Here is a 17,824-nt window from a genome sequence, read left to right as displayed (position 1 = left end):
ATCTTAGTTTAAAAATCACTTTCCCCTTTGATTTGATGGGTTATGCTGAATTTTCTAACCTCACTAACAAAAACAAAGTGTAAAATGGGAAGATTTTAATATATTGCTCTTAGGTTAGGAGAATACGAACTTAAAACTTCCATGTCTTGAAGACTCTGCCCATGGTTTGGATAAATAAGATCATTAACACATTTATCTATAATTCTAGCAATATAGCATCTAAATTATAAGATACTTTACCATATAGAGCATTTGAAAAAAATAATAATAGCATATTTTATTATATTCAAAATATTATTTCATTTTCTCATTAAAAATATGTTAAATATACTTATTGAAAATACTTGCAGTTTAATAGAATTCACTAATTAAGAGAATTATTATGAATTTCAGACAGGGAATGATAGTTGTAAAAGCTGCATGTTTCAGAAGTTAGCTGGTTCTTCCATCAGTTCCACCAAATCCCACAGATGCAGCTTGTCAGGTCCCATGAGCTGGTACACTTTCAGGCTCATGGGCTCAAATCTGACTTCCTCTCACAGTGTCTTCATTCTCCCAGTCCCTGCCTTTGCCTTCTGTGACTTGGGTGGTGTGGCTGGAACAATTGCCAGTGAAGAGTGAAGCAAAAACCTAATTCAGTACCTGAGCCTTCTCCATACCCTGGGTAACCAGGACTCTCATTTATTTTTTGAGAAGGCCTGTATTTCGTATAGTCTTCCTTTTATCACTGAAACCTATAGAAGCTTTACTTGTTCCCCTTGATGTCCATGGCCACATTTAATTCCCCCCAGGATTTTAGCTTTCCTGTCTACTTAGAAACTCTTTCTGTATTCCTCCAGGCTGTTTTTACTTGCTTCCAATCTCTGTAGCTTCCTCCTTTTTGTGCTACGTTTTTTTAGGAGCTGTGTGTTCACCCATGTAGCCATCTTTTTTTGCTCAACTTCTCTTTGATGAGAACCTTCACTCATGAGTTCCTAGGAGGTGATCCTTGGATATTAACCAGTTTCTTGGGCCCCTGTCTCCTCTAGGACTATATCCCATGGTACACTACCATGAAGAAGAGCCCAAATTCTGCTCTCATGAAATCCACAGTGAGCTTGCTGTGTGCTCTCCTCACTGCCATAAGGATCTTGAACACCACCATTTCATGGTGACCAAGCCATTCTTGAGCTTCACATTCCCCACCACTCTCCATTTCTGGTGAGAGCCAGGTCTAGCATACCACCTCTCCTTTTTGGCTTCTCTATCACTCAGAGAAAGAAGTTTTCATCAAAGCATTCCAGGAACCTCCTGCAGTATTTATGCCCTTCTTTGATGTCCCTTCAACAGATACGAGTGTGCTTGAAGTCCCTTATGAGGACCAGGGCTTGTGAACAGGTGGCTACTCTGATCTCATTATAGAGGGCCTCATCCACATTGTCTTCCTGGTCAGATGGGCAGCAGCAGACCTCCACAATAATGTTGTCTGCCCTTGCCCTCATTTTAATCCTGATTGATAGGCTCTAGGTCAGCTATTTTTGAATTTCAGAATGTTGAGGATAGCCCTATGGTTCTGAAATAATTCAGCATATTTTTTAACTTTAGTGAAAATATTTTTTTTAACTAGAAAAAACACTTACTCATGATTCATAAGATACCTTTCCATAAGATATGGTACTAAGCAACAATGGATAGGGCCAGCACACTCCCAAGAGCAGCTACTCATGGCAATATTATGTTGAGAAATAGTAGCTACAAATGCACAGCTAAGATAGAATCTGATCCAAAATGCTAAGGGAATGCTTGCTGGCTCCATTTTTTGTTACTAAGAGAATTAAGTTGCTGTGCTAAAAACTAATAGATGAAGAGATTGACTTGTGGTCACTTGGGTGTTACATGCTCAGCATGACAGATGTTCCCCCACTGGGCATTATTTCTGACAGCATTGCAAGGAGCACTTTTGCTTAGATAACAGTTGCTTTATTAACAAGATCATCTTTTAGGATTTAGAAAGTCTTCTCAAACCAAAGAGTTGATAGTTATATACCTGTCCAGGAATTAAACAGTGATTACTGGGTGTACACTTGAAGTGTTGGAAATGTACAAAAAGCTAATCTAGCAATAATAGTTGAAGATTCTATTCTTTAAAAAATATTTTTCTATTATAGAAAGAAGAGAATTTTACCATGTGTATTCACTTCTGCTTTAAGCATTTGGTTCATGGGTCAGAATGCCCACTTAGCCCAACCATTAGGGATGAATCATTAATATATGAAATGTCAAGGCTGTCACATAGAAGAATCTCAGTAAGATGGAGGAATGAATCTCCAAGTTCCTCATGGATTTAGCAGACATGTGAAAATCTTGCATCTGAGACAGAACAACTGCCTGCACTAATGTAGGCTGGGAAAACAGCTCTTCAGAAAAGAACCTATGAGTCCTGGTAGACTAGAAACTGAAAAAGTCAGCAATGCGTGCTTAAGATAATTGCCCGCTGGGCTGTGTTAACAAGACCATAAACAACAGCTGAAGTGAAGTGCTTGTTCCTTCTACTCAGCATTCATGAGGTCAAATCTGAAGCACTGTCCAGTTTTGTGGCTCCCAGTAGAAAACACATCAACTGCAGTCCAGTGAAGTGCTATTAAGTTTGTCAGGAGTCTGGATCACAGGTAAAGTGGAAAGAAACTGAAGGAGATTATTTTTTTTTTATCCTGCAAGGATAATTAAAGGAGGGCAAACTAATTACAGTGGTCCAAAAAGCTTAAGTACATGGCAAAAGGGCAAGGAATAATGGTAACAGGTTGGAGCAAGGGAAATCCTGATTTAAGGAAAAAGCACTTCAGAGTGATGGTGATGTAGGTTGTCCAAAGAGGATGGAAAACCTTCCTCTTAGGGATTTTCAAAACTCAAATGGATATGACCATAACCAACCTGATCTTACATTCAAATCAACACTTCTTTGAGCATAAGGTCAAATTAGACGATCTCCAGAGGCACCTTCCAACGTAAGTGCAATTCTGTGATCAGCATAAAAAGTGGCAGGTTGATCATCTGCCTTACAAGCTGTTCTTCAGCTTTCAGAAAGATACACCAATGGAAGTGTATGTGAAAAAGTGTACATGCATGTACTCTCTTTTCGACATTGCTCTTGATTAAATTGGCATTCAATATCACAATTGGATCTTGAAAAAATGGTCACCTATTTTTTCTCTTTCTTTTTCCTTTTTTTTTAGCAAGAAAAAGAATAATTTTTATTCCCTTAGAAATACATATAAAAATTGGATAATAATGATAAAAATAAAACAGGATCCTTTACTAAGAAGAATAATATTGCCATGTATTTAGATGTACCTTTGAAAGAGGATTGGTACTTCTACTGTACTGTATAACTTGTGATAACCAAAATGGATATAGAGATGAACTGCACTTAATAATTAGTTTTGATACTAGTCAAACATGATATAAATGTTATTTACTTATTTATTGTCTACCTCCTTAAGTTGATCTTACCAGTTATTACACAAATGTATTTTTCACTTAACAAGCAGCAGGAAGTTCTTGAACATGCTACACTGTAAATAGAAAAACAGTAAGAACATAAGAACATATAAAATAATGAAAAGAAGAGATATGTTGTAGAAAAGAATTAGGCTTATGGACTTACACTGCTGAAGGGGAGAGGCTGTGATGGAAAGAGAGTTAGGAAAGAAGCCTTCACAAAATTGTATCCAACTAAAGGGAGACAGCTTGACTAAGTGAGTAAAGAAATATGTTTTACAGGCACTAAATCTCATTTGTCCTGAGGAATGTAAAGCATTTCAGAGATACAGATTCTGATTGAATAGACACCATTGGAAAATAAACCATGTGTAATGAATAGATTCAATGGAATCAGGCAGCTTGCTAGGTACCACATACTGAAAATGAGTTTTCAAACAAATGAAAACAAATTCCAGCTACCAATTTAATTCTTGGTGTGTCTGTGTGACACATACCATTACCTCCATATAGGATGTTGGTACTCAAAACATTTAAGTTCTTTTAGCTTCAGAATATTAATTTGTATCTATGATGTCGAGTAGAAACACAATAAAGTTCTGTATGCTATTCAACAGTGACATCATAGGAATATTTTCTACAGAATTTTATCTATGTGGTTTTTCACTCTTACATCAACATAGATCTTAAAATATCTGAGTCCCATACAATTCTCAAAAGACATAAATGAACGCAAATAGAAAAGATCTTTACCTGAAAATTGTGGCACAATAATGGTCTTTTGCAATAGACTGGTTGACCAAATTCGTAGGAGAAAAAACCCCAAAACAGTAGGAATATATGTAAAGTGAAGGAAATAATATATCACCTTTTTCAAAGTCTCCATAAATACTAGCTAGAGCACGTTTTCTGACATTTTCCTATGTTACATTTCTAAGCATTAATGTGTAGCCTCAGTGTCCAAGTACTGCCACAGCTGATCAACCTGATGTAACTCCAATCAAAGTGGGTTTGTTCCTGAATGTATATCATGATATATCTAAACATTAAAAGGGAAATCCAAACAAATACACAACAATATAAAATGAAAATGGAGTTAAAGTGTATTTAATGGCTGATGCTCAGGAGAAGAGTAAGAGTTGTGTGTATTTTATTAGTTACTTGAATAGATTATTTAAAATATCTTGAAAATGTAGCATTTTAGATTCAAAATTTTATGTACCTTAAAAAAGAATCTTTCCACAAAGTTTAACCTAGATATTAGAGTATATTAACAGAAGACAAATGAGGAATTATAGAAAGAAACAGTCCTTTCTGCTGAAGTGCAGCCTGTGATTTTTTAAAATGGTATTCTCTGCTTTTTGTGACTCTATAGCTGACATTTATTGGTAAAATTGCTAAATCACCATGATTATTTGTCTATGATACGTTCAAAGGTATTTGGCTAGACTCCAACTATTTATATGACACTGTTTGAAGATTTAACAATTACACAAAAATAATCTGAAATTAAATTAGAGTTTTCTTGCTTTTACCTTCAAACATTTGCTTTCTGACTAGGTCTACCTGTACTATCTTCTTTGCCATTGAGTTTTTTTTTTCAACCTGTTAATGGAATATTTCTTATTACCTAAGAAATATTGCCAGGTTGACATCCTTGCATGATGTGAAAAACTTGGAAAGACTGGTAAATATGTTTGTTACTTCAGGGGGAGATTGTCACACATTTCATATCTTGGCATTTCTGGTCTATAGCTCATCTAAAAGGCAGCAGTTTAAATCTTTGTCATAGCCATCTGTTAGCTGTAACACTTCAGTTGCAACATATAAAATTTTGTTTTCAATAATTTTTTTTTATTATATGGATTATTTATAATTGCCTATTGCCACTCCACCAGTAGTGCATCTTTCTGTATTTCAGTGACATCTACACTATGATGACATTAAATATTTTCTGCCTCTGCTCTCACGGAAATCACAGGATTGCTTTTTAGAGGATCTCGTAGCTTTCTTCTGGGTGATGATTTTAAATACTATCAAAGAGGTGTAGGCTTTACCACAGCTTGTAAGTGATGCAAGAGTTGCAGAGCTTATTAGTACCATTTGTTGCAAGAACTTCTATATCTTTTGGGGAAAAAAGAAATATGTATATTTCTGTTTGGGAATTGTGACATCCTTACTTTGGAGCTATCAATTGTGAAAGAAGTAGCAAGTATTCAGAAGTCCCTTTGAGATGCTGCACTGAATGGTAATATGATATTAATTCTTCAGACTGATTATTGTCTTATGCAGGTTTCAAAATTCGGGAAGGGAGTTTGAATTCCTATCAAGGTCAGTTGAATTTACGGAGCTAATCCATCATACTTTCTAACTGACAGTTTAACAAACACAGAAAAAATATTTAAAAATTCATGAACTGTTAATAGTCTCTCTGAACAGTAGCAATGCCATATATACTCTATGGTATATTAAATTTGCATTATTTAGTATTTTCATTTTCTTTATGCCTTTACAAGCAATGCAATAAAATACTAATTAAAACCCACATTTGCCACTGAGGAAACTAAAGATCTGTCTACAGTTTCAATGATTAATTAACTTCTGTATATCCTTAGGTAAGTTGTGCCTCCAGACATACTAATCATAGGTATAGATATAAACTTTCAGTCATGGGTTGCATTGGTGGGAATGTGTAGAAGCCAACTCAAAAAAGAAACAACTAACTTTCCTGTCATTCAAGCAAGAGTCCTAGAAATAATACCTTGATAATATTTTTAGAAACCAAATAGAGGAACATTTGAGGATTTGAGGTTGAATGACCCTTCAGATCTGGTGCTTGAACCAGTCTGAGTATGCATTCAGAGTTTGGACTTGTTACTCTGGGGAGAGGAATGTAGACTGGGACAGGGTTATGATGCTTAATTGAGGTTTTTATTGATATTTTAATTCTTTTATTTCTCCTGAGAGTCTCTTTGGCACATGTCCAAGTTTATCATCCTCTACTGTTCATTTGTTTTTATATTAAGAAAATAAAATATTGTGCACTAACTAAACAGAAATATAATGTAGCTGTAGCAAAGAGGCAAGCTAAGCAGCATATAAAGAATGGCTCTCAGAGGGGATATTAAGGGCAGAGTAGAGATTGGTTTATATTTCTTCAGAAACTGGCTCTGTACTGCTCCATTTTGAGTTTTATGTTTTCTCTTGGGAAGTCATAACACTTGCAGTTAAGTACATATGTGCTCTATAAAATAATCTTCAAACTAGATGTCAATCAGTCAATTCATGTTAGAAAAAAAAAAGAAGGAAAAATATACAAAATTGCTTTTATTTTACAATATTCACGACTTGGTAAATTTAGATAAAAATGTTTTGAAGTTCTTTCATACTACTCAAATAAAACAACTGCAAAAACATTTTGGTAGGGTTTTCTCACAGTTCAGAACCTAAGCATGTATATTTTGCTATAAAATTCATTTGGCATTGTTTTTAAATTATCTATAGAGACTGAGAAATTCTTGTGATTGTTCATTCACTTCCTAGTTCTTGGGGGAGGAAGGAAAGTGATCAGCAAGAAAACAAAATATTGAAGAAAACCAGTACAACAAACCAAAACTCTGGTATGAACACTTCTATGTATGCTTCCACTCTAAATTACAGACCCTACAAACTAATTCCTTTTGTTCAGGTATCAACTGAAGTTAAAGCTAATTTAAAAAAAAATAAGGTCTTATATGTTCATTTGAAGAGAAGTTATTCCTTTCTAGATACCATATTAAGAAATAAATTTGTGGATTATTTAGACCACATTGCAAGTATTCTTTTATCTGATATGTCCAATATGGTGTTTGCATTGTGGATTTATACCTTACACTAATCTTTATCCAGTGTCTCTCATCTCAGAATATTTTGATTTCTATCATTTTATATAGGTATTGTAATACTGAAATTTATTAAAGATATTTAAAACAATAAAGTTTTATTTTTTATGTCCTCCTGAGAAACAGAGGATAAAATTTTAAAATATATGATTATTTTTTTCTATTTTAACAACAAAAAAAATCACAAATAATTTACTAATAAGTTCAGATTTCACGCATAAGTAACAAAAAATTTTAAATTATCTTTAATGATTAAAAACCAAAAAAATGTACTTTGAAATGTATTTTAAAGTATTTTTATAAGTTTTAGTAATCCATTTCTCAGCTCCTTGAATATAAACGAAAGACTGTTTTGACCACTCATTGACCACCGATTATCCTTCAAGAGAAATCTACATGGGAGGCACCAAGGAAATGTAGGTTTAGGTTTAGATTGCTACCTGAATCTGCAAACCTTCACTTCCTCACTAGGAGACTAAAGAAAATATTTTTTTTTAATTTTGGAAATGGGGCAGTAAAATCTTAACTACAAGTATGGAGCGGTTCATAAGAGCAAATCTGATTAAAAAATGACACTGAGATCAGGAACATAAAATCATATTGCCAATAATAGCACCATAAATGAGATGGGCTAGTCAGCAGGTGATGGATGCAAACAGAATAAATTTATCACACAGAAAAATGTGCCATCATCACACTTATTATGTTATGTTCTTGTTAAACTAAAATTAGCATGAACATTAAAAAAAGAAAAGAAATTCCTTGGCTATTCTTTACCAAGTAACTCTTTAAGGTGTGGTGACCCTTTCTATAGAAAGTACTTCTGAAATGCAGTTGCTTTTATGCAAATGTAGAAATATATCATTAGATATATCTAATATATGTTTTTCTAATATATTTTTCTTCCTAAGATACCTTGAGAAAGTTTTCATTTAGGAAAGAAGATATGATGTAATAGCTAATCCAGAAGATGTAAGTAAACATGTTTTTTTATTGTTATGATAATTATAAAAGAGGAAATATTTTTATATGACTAGCTTGTTTCAGAGGGACTAACCTTAAGTATAAAATATAGTTGGATTAAATAATTGTGCACAGAATATTTTCTCAGGATTCACTCCTAAAGAGCCAAAGCTATTCCTTTAGAAATAAAAAGCTGTATGTTTTATTTCTTTTGCACCATGGACAAAACACCTTATTGTTTATATGCAAGTACTAAGATATTGATTTACTGGTAGTGCCATTGGTGCAACAACCACTTCTCATTACCAAGTTTTTATATAGTAAAATCTGTATATTTGTGAGAAATATATTGAATTAAGATCATTGATAAAATGATGACAAGTGTTTACCTTATTATTTTCACTTGTTTTTCAGCTGCCTATCTCCCCAGCCTATGCCAACAAAGTTGACAAATTAAGTCAATGACAAACTCAATGACAATTCTCATTGCCCATCTTCTTCCTGGCAGAACTGGTGTTTAATCCATTGATTTACTGACAGCTTTTAGACAAAAATGTAGAACCTTATTTCTAATAATAAGATTTTTACTCCCGTTCAAAAATTCTGTTGAAGTTATTATTTCAAACTTTTTTTTATATGTGGGCTTTACACACCTTTTTAAACAATCCCGAAAAAGGAAAAATCTAATTTTTTTTCACACACTTTTGTGTCAAGAAAAAGAAGAAAGGAGTTTTCCTGAAGAATGTTGATTTTGTTTTCGTTCTTCATTATCTTTAATGATGAAGAATTGCTGAGTGACGGAATAGGAATGAGGATCAGATCTGGGCAAAAGACCATCCTCAGGAGATGTTTCTTCAGAGAAGTTCCAAATTCAGTTACAGTAAGAAGGATGAGGGGCTCATTAGCATGCAGTTATATTAGAATTTATTCAGACATGAATCAGAGCTGTGTTCAGCGAAATATAAATAATGTAAAAAAACATCCACACCTTTTACTTAAAAATTACCCATGTTTTGCCCTGTGGATCTCATGTAAGGCAAGACAAAGAGAAGAAACTGAGAGACAAAGATGATGGATAGAGGACTCTAATTATAATAAAATTTTCACTAAACAGGGACATAACTACTTTGTAATTTATTTCATTATAATCAACTGGCAGTTGGTATTGAAGGAGTTCACTAGAAAGAATTTATGAAAGGACAAAACTAGGGGATTTACTGATGTAAATAAAAGCAAAAATGTCAACAACATAGAGCAAGTTCAATCCCTCTCATGGATACCATGTTATGATTGCATTATTGGACTTAAGTGCTCAATCTCTCTTTAAGAGAAATCGCTTTAACTGACTTTGTATTGACTAAAATTATACAAAAAACTAATTCTTTGGTGCCTTTGCTTGTATATTTTTTTTTTTGCTTATATTTTCAAAACTTTCTAGATGTTGCTGCTGAGAGTTGTCAGAATGCAAAAGAAAAGTAATGAAAAGGCTTGAAAAGTTTCTGCTAAAGATGCTCACTGTGCTAATAGTATACAATCCCCAGTGATCCTGTCCTCTATCAGAAATTATATCAAGAGTCACTTTGTGAGAAAATATCATGAAAGACATTTTTTTCCATTGAGATTCTCACTGTATTAGCTGACTGGAGAAGTAGCAGCAGTAGGTAGGAGTTTATAGCAGGAGTTAAAGAGCAACAGTTGCTTTAAAAGCTGCTGCTTTGATCCATGAAAAATTGATCCGTTGTTACACTGAGAAGTACCCTTACTTTTTCTTGTATGCTTATGTATCCAGAAGAGTAACATGCTCATACACCTATAAGGATTGCCTACACCACCTCAAATTGTGAGTCTTTAAACTGAAGAATAAATCTGTTGCAGATGAACTAAACCTCAGACTGTTGTAATTTCTCTACAGATGGATAATAGGTTTTAATAGAAAGTGGAAATACATATTAAAAAACCCAAAACTGTAAAGCCCTAGATAATAAGAAAATGGGAAATGTTAGCCCTCAGTTATTCTCCTGTAAAAGTTAACATTAGCATTCAGAAATTTCTCTGTGAAGCCCTACCATCTCTTTAGAATGGTTTCATTGCTTGAAGGCCCCTCTGAAATAATTTGAACAATTAGAAATTCAAACTGAGTTGAGCAACATGTCCAAAACAAGATTTTGGTTTTTAGTTAGGCAAGAAGGTGCTGCTTGTGAAGATTTGACCATGGACGTGAATTGCTATTTGTGCTGACTGTGTAAGCCACAGTATAACAAAGAAACAGAAACATAGGGCAATGTGGGCAACAGAGTACTAAAATCAGAGCTAAAAAATCAAAATTCTTTTAGGGAAACTAATCATAGCTTATAACTCCTGTCATATTATTTTATTTTTTACATATTGAATATTTTAATAAAAGAGTTAAAAAAGAATATTTTAGTGTTTCGCATCCTTTCAAACCCATCTCCCTAATTTTATCCTGGACTCATATACAGAACACAAACACACAAAGCATCAGTTTTTAATAAGAATAAACAGAATAATAGATAAGCAGTCACATAAAACTGTGGTGTTAGTCTGTCTCAGGATATGTTGACATAAATCATTAGCAGTTTGTTTTTTAAGTTTGGCTTATTTGTTTATTTCTTTAATATTTTAGATTCCTAAAATATACATATAACCTTCAAATAACTACAAAAAATAAAGAATGGTTTTACTTTATTTTTTATCCTTGGTGATTTTCAGGCTTTTTACTTTGTCATAACACTGTTTTCCATCTTCCCCTTGAGAACATCTTTTTGTTAGCAATTGGTTATGTCCTAAGGGGACAAACACTTCTGCAGATAGCAGTGGACACTGACATTTTGCATCTTCTCACTCCAAGGGAACTGACTTCTCCTTTGTTTCCTTACTTATGCATTCCATCATCAACTTAATAAAAAATTTGGAAAGGAGTGTTGTAACTACCTGTTCTAATCTTCCCATTTCTCCCTCTTTTAGTGGCTGGGGATCCAAGACTCCAAGGATCAACTCAGATAAGACACAGCATTGATTCACACAGGAAGAACTGTGAGAAAGTTTGCAGAGATATAAGAAAGGTAAGAGTTAGGATTGTTAAAATGGCATTATTTGGTGCAGAAGGATTCAGGAAATAGAAGGTTATAAAACGTTAAAGAAAGGAAGGGTAGTTGAGCAAGTGCAGAAACGATGACTGGGGTCAAGTTATCAGTGTTAACAGAGAGAGTGGATAATGCCAGCTGAGTAATATTGAAATTTTGGTCTGGTGATTGCAAAGGCTGATGCTTCTTCTCTCAAATGATGCCAGTCAGGGCAGCAAAAACTGCTTGGATAGCAGGGTGGAAAATCCATTAATCCTAAATCCAACAGTTTCCTAAAGGTTGGAGTAATTCTCAAAAGAGGAATGAACACTTGTGGTTTTATGATCTTTAAGTGCTTTTCCTCCCAAGATTTCAAAAGATAAGTGCAAAAAATTGCAACAGCTTCCAGTGAATACAACAGATTATGCATAGTTATCCAACTGCAAAAATTGTGCCACTGAAATAGAGCTAAAAGGTTCTAAAAAATATAGAAAAATTACTAGAAATTAAGAAAACAGAAGAATCTCCAATTATTATGCTTAGGAGGTTGCTGGTTCTTCTAGTCTGTCCTAGGGCATTTTTTTTGGTTCATTTGTTTTGCTGATCCACCACAGTCTTTCATTTAACTAGATAGCCTTCCTCCTGTAATCACTAGGTTTTTCTGTCACGTGTCTTTTTATATTAATTACTAGGCATAGAGGTAGCTGTACAGGGTTTCAGAAGGGGTCTAAAAATCCTAAATATTCCTTTATAGGATCAGGCTAGACTTGGAGGCATATGTAGAAACTATTAGGGGTTCAATTTTCAAAACCTAAAAGTCTTCAGCTGTTCCTATGGTAACCAATTAGATCACTGGATTGAGAGGTACAGCTTGTTCTGAAAAGGGAAAGTTTTAAAACCTGTTGAAATACTGAAATAGACTGCCATCACAAACAGTAGGCAAGTACTCTTTGTTGCTTTCCTCTGCTTCTCCTATTGAGTTAGTTTTTTCTCTCTTTACAATTGTTATGGCTTTCTGTGGTTTGATCAAGTAGCCATGCTTTAGAACTGGACTAGTCAGCCTTTGATCTGCATATATAGAATTCCACAGATCAATTATATGAATTTCCTTAGGTGAGTCTTTGAACAATTCTAAGTCTGAAGGAAACAGTCTTGATAACACCTTTGCATATAGACTAAATATGTACTAAATTTAGTCTTATCATTCAGTTATACTATTGCAGCTTTTTTGTCCTCCATTGATTAACAAACTACTGCAAAATATTTCTCCACCTCAAACCTATTCAAATCCATAAACAAAAGAGGGTTATTTTTGAAAAAAAAAAATTTAAAACTGTAAAAGTATCTTTTAATACATAATTTATGATTAACAAAAATGATTAATAATTAAAATATAATATGATATTTTTGAAAGATCAGAAGATTAATTTGTATTTTAAATACAGAAGTCTCTTTCTCTCTGTCTGCAATCAAATAGGCTTGTTCACCACAAGTGTATGTGAAAGAAGCAACAGTATCGCCTGTATGGTACAACCTTAAATGGATCATATTTATCAAGTAAACAGAACTGTTAAATCACACAGTACAACAGCAAAGCACAAGAATAACTCAGTAATACTGAACAGCATTTTTTAACTTCTTGCATATGACCTTACATTTCTCTGTTCTGGTAATATACTGGAAGATGGGTGTTCTGTCTGAGAAAGGCCACATAATTGCTCCCTCAACTTTCTTTCATGTTGAGTGACCTCACAAGATGTACCTATGGCTAATAATTTTTGGTGAAATCCAAAAATGGATTTGGAAAAACACACAAGGTCGCCCTGGATGCTTCTCCTGAGATATCTGATGAACTCAGGTGGCTAGCAGGTAGATACAGTAAGCCCCTTCAGGGAAAATCAGTTGTCAGTGATGGAATGCATCTGTGCTAGAAAGATATCCAAATTGGTTAAGAATTAAGAAGAAATTAAGAGTAAACAAAATTAGATTTTATGAATATATTCCATGTGATCACTTATATCACTTCATTGGTCTTATTGCTCTCTCTGTACCATGGTTTTGATAATGTGAAATGAGCAGAGCTACAGAAGTGTGAAACTGGGTTGAGATAACAGAATCACTTGCTCAGAGTCCTTGTGTTTTTCTGATTCTTAAAGGACAGGGCAGAAAAAAAATGGGTAGTTGTACTATATGGGAAAATGTCCTGCTGTTTCTAAGCAGTGTCCTTGCAGACAGCTTCAGCCCTTCTGTAAGAAATTCTATTTAATGATTTTATACATTTTTTTAAAAATTCATAGAGTTTTTAAAATCCCTAAGCATTGTATATATGCTAATTCAATCTAGGAAAAGAAAACAAATCAGAAATTAGAAAGCAGACTTTTTCCATCTATAACCAATTTGACAACTGATAAAAGCATATGAATATACAAAAAAGAAACACTCAGGAATATGCAGATTTTCTATTGGTACATTTTTCTATTCCTCACATGGCAGAAAAGGAAAGGGGAAGGCAGTCTCCTTCTATTGTAGAATCTCTTTAGTGCAAAAGATAATCTACTGGGTACTGGAGTTCTCATAATATAAGCAACCCTTTTGTGACTTTCTTTTGCTGTAGATTTGTAATGGTCCAAGGCATTTTAATAATTAGTCTACAGGGAGCCTTAATAGACTAGGGCAACTCTTAATTAATTTAATCCCCAGTACATGAATTGACCAAGAGACATCAAACCACATTTTAGCTTGGAGGGTATGTGAACTCAGAGGAAATCTCATTTTTAGCTACTGTGGTGCTGCATTTTTTCCTTCTAGCATAATGTGGTTGTAGATAAACACTTTGTGCCATTCTGTCCTGTTGTAACCAGAAGCTTTTATTTTCAGTAGAATTAATAATAAATGAAGATGTCAATTTCAGCATATTTTTAAGGTGCAAGAATTATCGTAGGATATTGTTCATATGTGGTTAAAACAATAAGAAGTGATTTTACTTAATTTTTGCTATTTCTCTATTGTGTATTTCTGATGCTTAAAAAACCCTGGACTTGTTTAAAATACATGAAAATATACTGATAATATTTTTAGCTGCAGTAGGTTTTAATTAGAAATATTCTGTACTCCTATGATTTACTGAGGTGTACTGAGGATACTATTCTAGTATATGATTATACTTCAACCATGCTTTATAAGTATTCAGTTTGTACTTTGTATTCTATTCTTGCTTCTTATCAAGATTTGTGGTAAGTCTTAATAGCAGAAGAAAAAAAATTAACTTCCTGAGGCAGCCTTTCTCTTTTCATTTCTATGTTAATATTCACATATGCAGTAATACTTTTAATGAAGTGAGTGTTGCTTTAGGAATATAATCCTGAGGTATCTAAAGCTGTGTAAAACTAATGATTATCACTGAATTGCATGTAGTGACACTGTGGGCAGCCTAACAGTGATGAAAGGGAAAATGTCAGTATAATCACATAGAACCCGTGTGAATGACAAAGCTATTCTATAAGGTACATATGCTTCTGAACAAACATTGTTAGCAACAGAATCTATTAAACACACCTGTTTTTATTCTTTAAAGTGAGTTGTTTTGGTGTTGGTTTGTTGAATCAGCATTTGCAGCTGATTTCCAACTAAATGTATGAAAGGTACACTTAAATTAAGTGATTTAAGAGAAAAATCACTGAGCAAAGAATTTGAATCTAAGCTGTGACACAAAGATGCTGTTTAGCTCTTTGGGGATGCAATTTGTCTGTCCCAGTTACTGAATGTTTTGGGGAACACACTTTCCTTAATATGCATTCCATTAGAACTTTAACCAACATCTTTAATGTTACAAATAAGTACAAAAGTAATTGTAATCACGTTAACCAAACCTTCAGCTGGACACTTACAGATCTCACTGTCAAGGAAAGGATACTAATTTAACAGTTTCACAGGATCTAAATCAGTAAGAGAACTGAGAACATAAATGCTTCTGTGATATATAAAATTATAAAGTATTAGGACATTTCCTGAAAAGGGATTTTTTTAGCATTATGGAAAGAATTAGCTATATCTATGTGTATTGCACGGTGGAACATTATAAGATATCAAAAATTGTATCATTAGTAAAAATGCACACACATTTGTTCCTGCTTTTAAAGTAAAATTTAATTCACCTCACTATAACACTTCCCTTCTATTTCAATAATGTTGCATGTATACAAAAGCACTGCATTTTATAGTAATTTCAATTTATTATATTATTAATCCCTTTATACAAAGGCAAATTCAATATCTTAAAAAATCTAGATGTAGTCATTTAATTTCCATAACTATAAATCTTTAATAACAAATGAGTTTTAATTAGTTTCTGTCCTTGGCCATGTACAAGTGGAAGGAATCATCTTTCAATTAATCTATTGTTAGGATATACAGAATTAAAAAGTCTCATATGCTTAGGATGTTCAGATTATCTTTCCAACCTAATAGACATTGACTCATAAATTTCTAATATTTTTCAAGTGTTTCCCTTTGTTGCTGTTTTACAAGAGAGGCCATTTTTTTTAATTTGATGGGCTGATGGGATAACACTAGAAAATAATTCCAGTAGAAAATATTCTGAGTAGATATACTCAGCTATAAACTGAATCGCAATCTCCAAACAAATATCCCCAAACTTAGATTGCTTGAAACTTTTCAAATTTCCAATTTGCTTTTATTTGGAGTATAAAATTAATGGGTGTTGGGTTGATATATGGTCCAACTGAATTCAGGAATTAAGGAGCAGGTTTGATTAATCCCCATCATTACTTCGTTTTATATTTTGCCATTCTAAGTTTGTCTGTAGCTTCATGGAGTAATGTGGGTTGCAAGATACCTCAGGAAGTCCTCCAGTCCTGCCTTAGGCCCAACAGAGGGTCGGACCAGGTCTGTCAGGTCATTGTGCAGTCACTCTTGCACACTTCCATGCATGGAGACTGCACAACCTCCCCGTCAGTCCCCGCCAGTCTGTCTCACTGTCCCATCCCTGGCAGCTTTCAGGGCCAGGCTGGATGGGCTTTGAGCACCCTGGTCTAGTGCAAGGTGTCCCTGACCATGGCCGGGGGGTTGGAAGTAGATTATCTTTAAGATCCAGGCTATTCTATCATTCTGATAAGGAAGTTTCTTCTTTCTCCCTAGTATTTATCTGAGATTTTATGTTTGGTTTTGTGGAGAGCACCAAAAAGGAAAGGGACAGGAAAGATATTACATGTAATTTATTCCTATGACACTGAAAGAAAAATAAAGGTTTTATAGTGACATTTCAAGAAAGAGGTGTTTCAAATGACCTGGAAAATAATGATTAAAAATTATCAAAAATTCTGTCTATCTAATGCTTCTTTTCACAGTTAGGGTCACTTTTTTTTAGTGGAGAAACCAAAGACTATGTTTGATTTTTAAGAGAATTATATTGATCTAATTAAGCAATGATACATCAGGAGTCATAATATTTGAGTAAGTGGTTGTTGGGCTTTTTCCTTTGTGGAATTTCCAAGAAGCTAGCCCAATTAGATAAGCTATCTGTGAGCTAGAAAATGTAACATAATGTGCTACAACTACGTTTTTTGTCAGGGTGGCAAGTGAGATACTGCATAATTAAAAAAGCAGCACAATTGTCACTCTTTCCTTAAAGGCAACAAGCTTTGTCTGCATGGTGCCAATAGGCCCCATGCAAGTACTTGGTTCACAGCCACATCATTACCATAAAAACGTGTCTACGTTACCGCAAAACGTGTCTGAGAGGTGAAATAAGACAAGTAATGTTACAGGTTTTCTTCATATGTGAAGAAGTGAAAAAGGATTAGTTATGTAACTTCTATTAAAAATTATTCAAAAGCTGAGACTAACTTGCCCTCAATTGGCATCTCTGCATTATTCATCTTACCTCCTCTTGCATGATCCTGCACACATTAAGCATAAAGGACCCTAGTAGAGCTGTGAATTTTATATAAAGATCCCTAGATGTCTGGAGTATCTCTTCTCTGCTTGGACAGCACAAGTCACTTAAGAAACCAGTTCTTAGTTAGTATTGGAATGTAGTGCTTATTTTTAAGAGATTTCAACTTGGCAGTGGAACCTTGTGACAATGAGGATGAGGCCATATGGGGCTCTATTAGCAGACAGAGCTTCAAGAGACGTGGTTATTTTCTCTATTGTGCAGCTTGGGAGGCCATGCCTGGAGCACTGCATTTGTTTCTTGGCTCTTCAGCTGATAAAGAAAATCACATCCTGGAGACAGTCCTCCAGAAGTTAAGCAAGATGATAAAAGGAACTGGGCTACATAAAGAGTAAGAAGGTGCTAGGGGAGCTGGCTTAAGTAAAAAAAGTTAAGAGGGGATCTTCTTGGTCTCTTTGGTTACCTAGTGGGAGGTTACAGGGATGAGAGAATCAGCTCCTTGTCAG

General features: G+C 34.2%; 1 long non-coding RNA gene across 2 annotated transcripts in view; it reads left to right on the top strand.

Annotated features, from left to right (window-relative positions):
- LOC121469873 (uncharacterized) overlaps positions 1-17,824 on the top strand; it is a 135,409-nt gene that overhangs the window by 72,089 nt on the left and 45,496 nt on the right. The window contains exons 4-6 of one of the 2 annotated variants that reach the window (XR_012055550.1): positions 7,021-7,097; positions 8,270-8,330; positions 11,307-11,404. This is a non-coding gene — a long non-coding RNA (uncharacterized lncRNA). The remainder of the gene's footprint in view (positions 1-7,020; positions 7,098-8,269; positions 8,331-11,306; positions 11,405-17,824) is intronic. The other variant, XR_005980161.2, reaches the window with a different exon arrangement.

Source organism: Taeniopygia guttata, chromosome 4 (assembly GCF_048771995.1).
Source record: "Taeniopygia guttata chromosome 4, bTaeGut7.mat, whole genome shotgun sequence".
NCBI lineage: Eukaryota > Metazoa > Chordata > Aves > Passeriformes > Estrildidae > Taeniopygia > Taeniopygia guttata.
The sequence above is the reverse complement of the archived record's forward strand: the minus strand, read 5'-3'. Positions and strand labels throughout refer to the sequence as shown.